Source organism: Hevea brasiliensis, chromosome 2, assembly GCF_030052815.1.
Source record: "Hevea brasiliensis isolate MT/VB/25A 57/8 chromosome 2, ASM3005281v1, whole genome shotgun sequence".
NCBI classification, from domain to species: Eukaryota; Viridiplantae; Streptophyta; class Magnoliopsida; order Malpighiales; family Euphorbiaceae; genus Hevea; species Hevea brasiliensis.
Genome location: NC_079494.1, coordinates 97,471,377 through 97,481,396, shown reverse-complemented (window position 1 = coordinate 97,481,396; position 10,020 = coordinate 97,471,377).

Sequence of the window (10,020 nt, the reverse complement as noted above, 5' to 3'; positions counted from 1 at the left end):
AAATTTAGTGTGCATTGATCTTTTGTAAGATGTTTCTTCTCATATTTTGCATTCTTTAAGTCCTTTTTCATTGGTAACCACATCAATCACCCTTTAGCCCCATTATAACCTTATAAAAGACCTTTTGATCTTTTAAAAAGCGTATGTTACATTATTGGAGATAGAAAATTGAAATATGCTAATGGGGTTGGAGATATACTCCATCATCTTAATACAACCATTCATGATAGAGGCATTCTAGGTTAGTGACTATTTCTTGAATCCATCTTAGTGAAATAATTTTTTTGTGACTTATTAATAGTCTTATAATTGGAATGATTGGTTAACACTTCATGAGGGAGATGGGTTTCTAACAAGCAATCATTGATTCTTTTATGCCTTGAAGAAAGGATTTGGAATGTTGTTATTAAGAGTTCAATTGGATGCAAATTTGAGCCTTTGGTTGTAATTCTAGGATAACAAAAATCCCTGATGTGTTTTAAGCTTTAATTTGCTTGAGGACAAACAAATGTTTGGGTTTGGGGTATTTAATACATTTGTATTATATAAAAATTTTAAGGTATTTTTTGATGCATTTCATTGGCATTTTGTTAGTTAATTGCATAATTTATTATTAGTTTCATTCCATTTTAGGATTTTTAGTTAATATAGATTAATTTCTTGATTTCAGTGATTTATCAAGTAGTTTAAAGCAATCCTAAGGCCTAGAGCACAATTGAATAAGTTGGCAAGTTAAAAAGGTCAAGTCAAGCATTGAGAAGAAAAGCATAGGCCATGCACTGGGAAAAGTTGCCCCATGTAACAAGCTGTTAGAAGTGTGCAAGAAAAGGCATTTACACGAGCTGTGTAAGGGACCCCGTGTAATGGTCCCTAGCCTGTGTAATTGATGAAGACTTCTAAGGCGCTAGAGACTTACACTACCTGTCCCATGTAATGATACATGGGCCATGTAATTTGCCCTAGCTTAGACTCCAATTTGACTTCAACTCTATTTTGCACAACTCAGAAAGACTTTTAAGGCTTCTAGGACTCTAAATTGAGGGTTTTTTTTATATGCCAGATATAAATACAAGAAGTTAGAATGAAGCTAAGGATCACACCTTTTACATTCTAGCCTAGATTTTCAAAAATTTGAAGAGATTTGCACCAAAGTTCTTAGTAGAGATTTATAACTAAAGTTTCAAAAGTTCAAAGCTACAAAATCTTCTATCTGGGTTCCTTTATTCTATTTCTTTAGATGTTTTCTTATTATTGTTTTATTTTTAGTTTGATTGTTAAACTTACCATGAGTGAGTAGTTTTCTTAATTCTAGAACTGGGGATGTAGCACTTTCAATTTTTGTTATGAATTTACATTAATTTTATTTAGTAAATTTGGAGATTTGTTCTTTGATTCATTTTCTTGTGATCTTAATGCATGCTTTGTATAGAGCTCAGTTATGATTTTAGTTATTAATTGAAAGACTAAAAGGTGAAAATTAATATTAGAAAATCAAGATATTGAACTTAGGATTTTTGACCTAAAGATAGGCTGAGATCATATGTAGAGTTCATAATTGATCAAAGAGCTTAAATGATTTTAATTATATAACTTATGATTAATTTCCTTCAAAGTAACACTTCCTAATTTATTGCATAAATGAGACTAGATCTATAATAGGTTGAAGTGCGAGCCCTTAATTCTGGAATTGCTTTTATCAATTGATCACCATAGTTAAATTGTTTAGCTTTCTTTTATTTTATCAGTTCTAGTTAACTTAGTTTAATTCCTCATCGTTATAATTGATAGTCTAGATAGTTATAATTATTGTTTAGTTTAGTACTCACCAAGTTCCTCATGGGAATGATACTCACTTACTACTATATTACTTGTTAACGATCCTTACACTTCCAAGATTTTGCGTAACAGATTATTAGTTATTGGTGGAAGGTAAGGAAGGAATGGGGCAGAGGCCGATGAATTCATGATTTGGGAAGAGTAGAGAGGTGAAAAGTAGAAAAGAGAAGCTTTTGCCCTTTTGAGAGTGGAGGTGAGCAGGCGACGTAAGCTTAGAGTGTGTATATATATTTATGTATGTGTGTGTGTGTGTGTGTGTGGTATGAATATTTTTAATAATAATAATAATAATAATAATAATAATAATAATAATAATAATAATAATAATAATAATAATAATAATGGTGAAAACTCAACTATAATTAACAATATTTTTAAAAAATTAAAAAAAATAAAGATTAAAATGATGATATTTCAAAAACATTGTATAAATTCTTATATAATGATAATGAAAAGAAGACTCATCAATAATAATAAAAAAATCTAATTTAAAATTCTTAAGTTTATATAGTTATATTCTATTGATTTTTTATATATATATATTTTTTAGGAAATCAAAATATTAGTTATAATGTTTAACATTATAGTGGAAAGCTTCTGACTTTTTTAAAAAGATGACTTGTATAACATCAGTATTGATATTGTTTGCACCACAATTTAATTTTAATATTTTTTATTGTAATAATTAATGGCTTCAAGATATAAAATTAAATTATTCTATTAATATGGCCCAGCTCATGCTTCAAGCTGATAGAAGACCAATGATCAAAGTATAATAATTAATTTGGAGTTGGAAGCAGTTATAGTGGTTACTTGGATTAATGAGTAGTTACCTAAATTAAGGAAGTTTATATGAGATAGTGTGGCACTAAAGGTGGTTACTTGGATTAATGTTTAGTTACCTAAATTAAGGAAGTTATATGTGATAGTGTAACACTACCTAGTAGTTTCCTAAAACCAAGTTACATGTGGATTAAGGTGATTGCAGGTGTTTATTTGTAACACCCTCATAATAAGCAGTCCTGTGCATTCTACTATTCTGGTGATCAATGTCTGTCTAGACAGTTAGAATGTCTAGAGTTAAACTTAAATCATATAGAGAAGTTATAAATAACATAGATAAAGATTAAATGAAGGTGGATAAAATAGAAGAAATGAAGCACAATTAGGTTAAATGAGCCGAGGTCCCGGCGATGGGTGACCGACTTGGGAAGCGACTGCAAACTCAGTTGCTACCCTAAATTGGTATGGGACCCAATGACACCCTAGGTCAAGGGATAATTGTGAAACCATTGGGAACTAGAAAATCACATAAATAAAAAGAGAACAAGTTTAAATAAGTGAATTAAAACTTAAGAAGTAATCAAGCACTATTAGAAAGATGGATTGAAATCGATGAGGGGCATTTTGGTCAATTTACCCTTAGAGGTGACATTTGACTTACTTGTCTATTAAAATGTATGAAATTAAAATAATGAAAAAGAATTAAAAATGAAGAGATGTGTAGTAAAAAGAAAATGAAAGAAAGGAATTCAAATTTAAATTGGAATTATGACATAAGCATGAGGTAAGCATGACACAATTAAAATTATAATTTAAATTAAATTACTTTTGGATAAATATAAATAGGATAAGTTGAAAATTAAAAAGCAAAATCAAATCATCTTCTTCTCATAAACCAGCCGGCCACCCATTCTTCCTCTCACCTCCATATTCAAGCTTTTTCAAGCTTGATTTCTCATCTTTTATCCATAAAATTGCCCCCAAAATTAGAAGAAACCTTCAAATTAAGTTTCAAGGTGAAGATTAGAAGAAATTAATTCAAGAATTAAGTGAGGGAAGTTGAATATTGAAAAGCTCCATAGAGGTAAGTCTCTCTCTTCTTACTTAACTCAGTGTATACTTATAGAAATGATGTTGAATAAGTGGGAATTACATGAAAATTTGAAAAATCATGCTTGATTATGGATGTGTGAATTTTGGCTAGCCATGGGACCTTAGGGTTTTGATGTGTTCAATTTAAATTGAACATGAATTTGAACTTAAATGAAGTGGTATATCTGATTGGTGAAGTGAATTTGCATGGATTAGAAAGAAGAGAATTAGGGCTTTGGTGAAAATTAAGGTTTTGTGGAATGTTGACTAATTGATGGTTAAAAGGCCTAATTATTGTCATTTGGTATGTTTTGCATGGAGAAGTGATGTGAATGGATGAATGGAATTGAGAAATTCACGATTGTTGAATTGCTGGATTTCTAGACCTCTGAGTCCAGTGTACTTTTATTGTTATAAGTAGAGCTAGACAGCTCCAATTGGTGTGAGGTTAATTAGAGATGAAACTTAAGACCTAAAGACACATTTTTCATGAGGAAACCTTGCCTAAAACCTGACCATAAGTGGGTCTAAAATTTGTTTGAATTTGGATTACAATTCTGGACCTGATAAGAATTGACCAAATGAACAGTAAATATTCAATTCGGCATAACTCACACTAGGAAGCTCCAAATGACCTAATTCTTGAACCTATGAAAAGCTTAGACACATTAGAATATTTTTCATGAGGATCATAAACCCAAATAATGACACTAAGTTGGTCAAATTGCTATGCCAAATTAGTCCCTTAATCCTGCTAGAACCAAACCTAACCTAGAAATCTTGGACAAATGGCCATCCGACCAGTTTTGGTAAAAACGCCATACTTTGGGCTAAAAAATTGCAAATGCAGTGTTTTAAAAACCAAAATCTTCATAAGACCTAAAACTACAACTTTGATGTTTTGGCTATAACCTAAATCCTAAAATAACTTAGGGAAATTGTTAAGATAACTCAGGACTTCCCAATCTGGAATTCCTATACTGAAATCATTTTAGCCATTTGACCCCAGGACAGTAATTAGACCATAACTTTCATTAGAAAATTTCAAATGGGATGACCCAAAATGATCTAAAAACCTAAGACATAGGGCTACAACTTTGGTTTAGAAACCTTACCCAAATCTTGAGGATAAGGATGCCAAATGTGAAATGCAAGACACTGACCTGAACCTGAAATCCTGATGCATAGGGTTTATGAGTCCAGGTCAGTTCAATTGCTATAACTCACCATACATAACTTGAAAATTTATGATTTTGAACCTGTGTGACTTGGACACATAAGGGAACAACTCATATGAAGAACATTAGGCCAAAATATGATTGTAGCTGGTCCAGTTGGCTGGACAAAGTGAGGTTCTAGAATCTACTAGGTTCTAGAATATCAAAGGGTCAGTGAACTAGTCTTGATAAATTAACCATATCTAGAGCTACAAAACTCCAAATGGAGTGATTCAAATTAAAAATAAAACTAAGACATAGAGGGACATTTTTCATGAAGAACACCTTACTAGATTATGACTAGAATTAGGTTGAAATTGGGTTCAAAAATCAAGGCATAAATCTGTCCAGAACCCAAACTTCTTAAAATTGCTTAAGTAACTTAGGCATTCATTAGACATTTAATTAATTGACTATTAGTGGTAGTTGAATTAAGTATTGAGACATCTCTATTGTGTATTTTCAGTGGAGAAAGAAACCTCAAAGGACAAGGAGAAGTGAGCTAAGGGAAGAAGGGACACAATAAAGGTTTGTGCATAACTAATACTATCTCTTTGTTTTTCAAATTAAAATTATTTTGAATGAGTTGTGTGAATGATTTATGACTCTTTTTGCCTTGAGAATCTTAATTTGAGATATTGTGTATTGCTAAACCTTTTTGGAGTTGTGAACCTTACCCGCCTACAGTGTAGCCGAGCCAGGCATGTAACACTCGGTGCCGGAGTGCCTTAACTTATCTTATATCATTTCCTTGTAATCACATTTAATTTTATTAATTTAAGTTCCATTAGTCAATCGGAGAAACTGACGGAGTTTCTCCTAATTTATTAATAATTTGATGATTTCTCACCTGTTTAAAATCCCAATAATAGTTTTAAACATATAAATTCTTCAAAATCTTAAACTTTATTTCAACATCTCAAACTCAAAATTTCATTCATTTCAAACATAAATACAATCATGCTCAATTTCATAAGCAAAATACTCAAATTTCATTAATTTATATGATTTACAAATAATTACTTGAGTATATAGTTTACATGACAAATTTAATGTCTAAATACAAAATATTTGATGAAGTTTAACAGGTCCTACCAAAATGAACTGTAGAGGAAGTGACATCAGACTCAAGTGCAGATCTAGTCTCTAAAAAATCTCACTCTATGGTCTACTGGGCTCTCTCTACTGATCTCTAGTACCTACGCATGGCAAAAAGCAACGCGCTAAGTATAAAGCTTAGTGGTGCCAATACAATATAAAAATAAACTAAATAATTAAATACAAAGAATTATACTAATAATTCACATAGACTAAATTTTTGGTAACTATTTGTAATATACTTAATTTAGTGGTTTTTATGTTCATTATTTAGTTATAAATTTTTAAAACTTATTTTAATTGTCCAAGCAACCTATACAAATTGACTGGACTGGATAAACGGGTAAACTAGCACTAGGTACAAAGTACCTCGGGCCGTCACACAATCGGTCACATAGTAGCTACCAGGTGTACAACAGAATGGCTAACAAGCCATAAGATCAGTTGGGCATAAAGCCATGTATGTCAAGAATAACAAAATAGCCAAAGGCCATAAATCACGAAATGGCAATAAAAGCAATAAATCATGAAATGGCATGGAGCCATAAGCAATACTACAATCAAAACTTTATTGGCATGCCAACCTATCCAAACCAATCATAACTAGGCATACATGGGCATATTAGCAACTTAGGTTTTGGTTCTTTGTATTTGATGTCATTGTAGTTACTATTTACATCACTATTCATGCAAATTTTGACTATTTCATAAATAATAGGTATACAAGTTCTAAATTCATGATAATACCACATTTTGGGTTAAAATGTTGTTGGCATTAATTGCCAACCACAATTCAAGTCTTCTTAGAAGTATTTCCAAAATTTCAGTTTTTGTCTCCTAAGTTTACTGTTCCATTGAAGCAATTTACAGTGCGATTTTGGCTAAACTTTATTCATAAACATTATTCCTTAATGTCTCTACTTTAGTTTCTTTTTTGAATCACTCCATTTTGAGTTTTGTAGCTCAAGTTATGGCATTTTTACTATAATTGGCCAGATTGGTCAGTGTCTAGATTTTTCTGGGCAGTTTGGTTTTGGCAGTTTTGATGGACTAATTTTGGATAGTAATTTGACTAGGTTATTGTCAGAATTTAGATTTTTGTTCTTCATGAAAGTTGTTTTACTATGTCTAAGCTTTCCATGGGTTCAAGAATTAGGTCATTTGGACCTCTCTACACAAAGGTATGTCCATTTGAACAATCACTGTTCATATGGTCATTTTTCCAGGTCTAGATTTTGGTTACCTGGATTCAAGAAAATTTTAGGTCACTTTATGGTGGTTTTCTGGGTAGGATCTCTTCATGAAAAATATGGCATTATGTCCCTAGTTTTACCTCCAATTAGCCTTACATTAATTAAAGCTATACAATTCCACTTATGGCTACCCAAACCCACTGGACTCAAGGTCCAAAATTTCTAGCACAAAGGGCAGCACATCCAATTCACAATTCAATGCCACAACCAATTCCATTTTAAGGTCAAACCACATCAAATGGTCACTAATTGACCTTAAGAACACCAATTCATCAACAATTGGGCAAAACCCTAATTTTGGCTCAAAACTCTAATTCCCAATATCTAAATCTCATACCACATATAGAAATTGAGATTTTAATCTATATATTCTCATCAAAGGCCATCACTAAACAACTTTAATTCAATTAAAACTCATCAAACACTTCCCTACTCATGGATGCCAAAATTCATGGGTGATTTAACATGTATATTTTTCTTCAATTTCAACAAATTCTAGTTCAATTTAAGTTCCTAACAATGAATAAAGAGAGAGAGGAGTGAGAATTGGCACTAACCTCTCTTGCCTCAAGTGTGAGATTGCCTAAACTTCACTTTCCTTCACTTTCTTAGCTGCCAAACACCTTAGCAAGGGTCTAGGATAATTTTTAATGTTGGGATTTGGGGGAAATGTGGTGAGGAGAGTGAAAATTGAGTTAAAGAAATGAAAATGTAGGTGGGCTACCATGGAGGTGGTTCGACCACTATGGAGAAAGGAAGAAGATGATATAAATTTTGGTTTATTTCTTTCCTTTTTGTCTTTTATACTTAGGCTTGTCTAATTTTGATTTGCTAGAAAATTTAAATTACATCATCTTTACATCATGCACATGTAATAATTCCAATTTAATTTCATTTTGTTTTATTTTCTTTTCTTCTTTCTTTTACACATTTTTAATTAAATTTTTACATAAACCTCACTTGCTTAAATGGACAAGTTGGTCAAAAATCATCTCTGGGAGTGAAATGACCAAAACGCCCTTCGTTGTGCTTACTAAGTTAAAATTGTCTGTATCGATTGACATAAATTTTTCTTATATTTTCTTGACATTCTATTGTTATCAAAACCTCAGTAATCATTTATTTAAGTCCTAAATAATTATTTTACAAGGTTCCCCATGGGTCTAGGGTCGGCAACTGTCTTCAAAGTCATTTCCTGTTAGGTTATCCATCTCCGGAGCTTCGGCTCATTTAACCTCTTTGAATTTCATCTCTTAAAATTTTTCCTTAATTTTTCTTGTAATTATTTAGGTTATTTATGACTCCTCGCTCTAGTTTAAATATAGTTCCAGACATTCTGTGACACCCCTCACCTGTCTACAGTGTAGCCAAGCAAGGCATATCACACTCAATGCCAGAGCTTCTTAACTTAACTTATTACATTTTTTATTATTCACATTTATTTTATTAATTTGGGTTAATTCATTTACCAGAGAAACTGACGGAGTTTCCCCTAATTTATTAATATTTTGATGAGTTCCCACCTAATTGAAAAACAATTTTATAAATATTCTCATTCTCATATTCTCATTCAAATCATCAATTTAATCTCACTCATATAAATACATATGAAATCCCATATCATTTCCATACATACATAATTGAAATATGAAATATGAAATTTTATTAATTTACATCATGTGCACATTTAATGTACAAAAATATATAATTTACATTACATGTCCAAAATTTAATTACAAAGATCAAAAATAAAATACAAGCTAGTGGACTCCACCAAAATATGCACTGATGAGGAGGTGACACTCGGGACCCAAATGCAGATCAAAAACTTCTAACTTCTAGTCTGTGGTCTACTGGGCTCTCTGTCTAAATCTTCAGTACCTATGCATGGCAAACAACAACTTGCTAAGTATAAAGTTTAGTGGTGCTAATATAAAATAAAAATAAACTAAATAAATAAATATAAAAAATTAGACTATTAATTTATCCAAACTGAAATTTTTGATAATTGTTTGTAATATCCTTAGTTTTATGACTTTTATGTTCATTTCATGGTTCTAATTTTTTAAGACTTATTTTCATTGCCCAAGTAACCTATACCAGTTGACTGGACTGGATAAATGGGTAAACTGGCACTGGATACCAAGTACCTTAGACCGTCACACCATCGGTCACAAAGTATCTCCAGGTGTACAACAAAATGGCTAACAAGCTATAGTAATCATCAGGCGTAAAGCCAAATATGTCAAAAGTATCAAAATGGCCAAAAGCCATAACATCACTAAATGGCACTAAAGCCATGAATCACGAAATGACATAAAGTCATATGTAGTATTACTATCGGAACCCTATTGGCATACAACCTATCCAAACCAATCATTCTAGGCATACTAGGGCATATTAACAAAGTTGATTTTTTTTTAATTCTTTGCACTTAGTGTTTGGTGGATACTATTAACCTTACTATTCATATATAAATATTGATTTTTTCATAAATAATAGATATACAAGTTCTAATTATACTATAATACCACATTTTGGATGTTACATTTATTGGCATTAACTGACAAACTCAATTCAAGGCTCATTAGAAGTTATTTCAAATTTTTAGATTTCATTGCTTATGTTTACAATTCCATTGGACCAATCTACAGTGAGAGTTTGGCTAAACTTTCTTCATCAAAGTTGTTCCTTAATGTGTCTTCTTTAATTCTCTTTTTGAATCACTCCATTTGAAATTT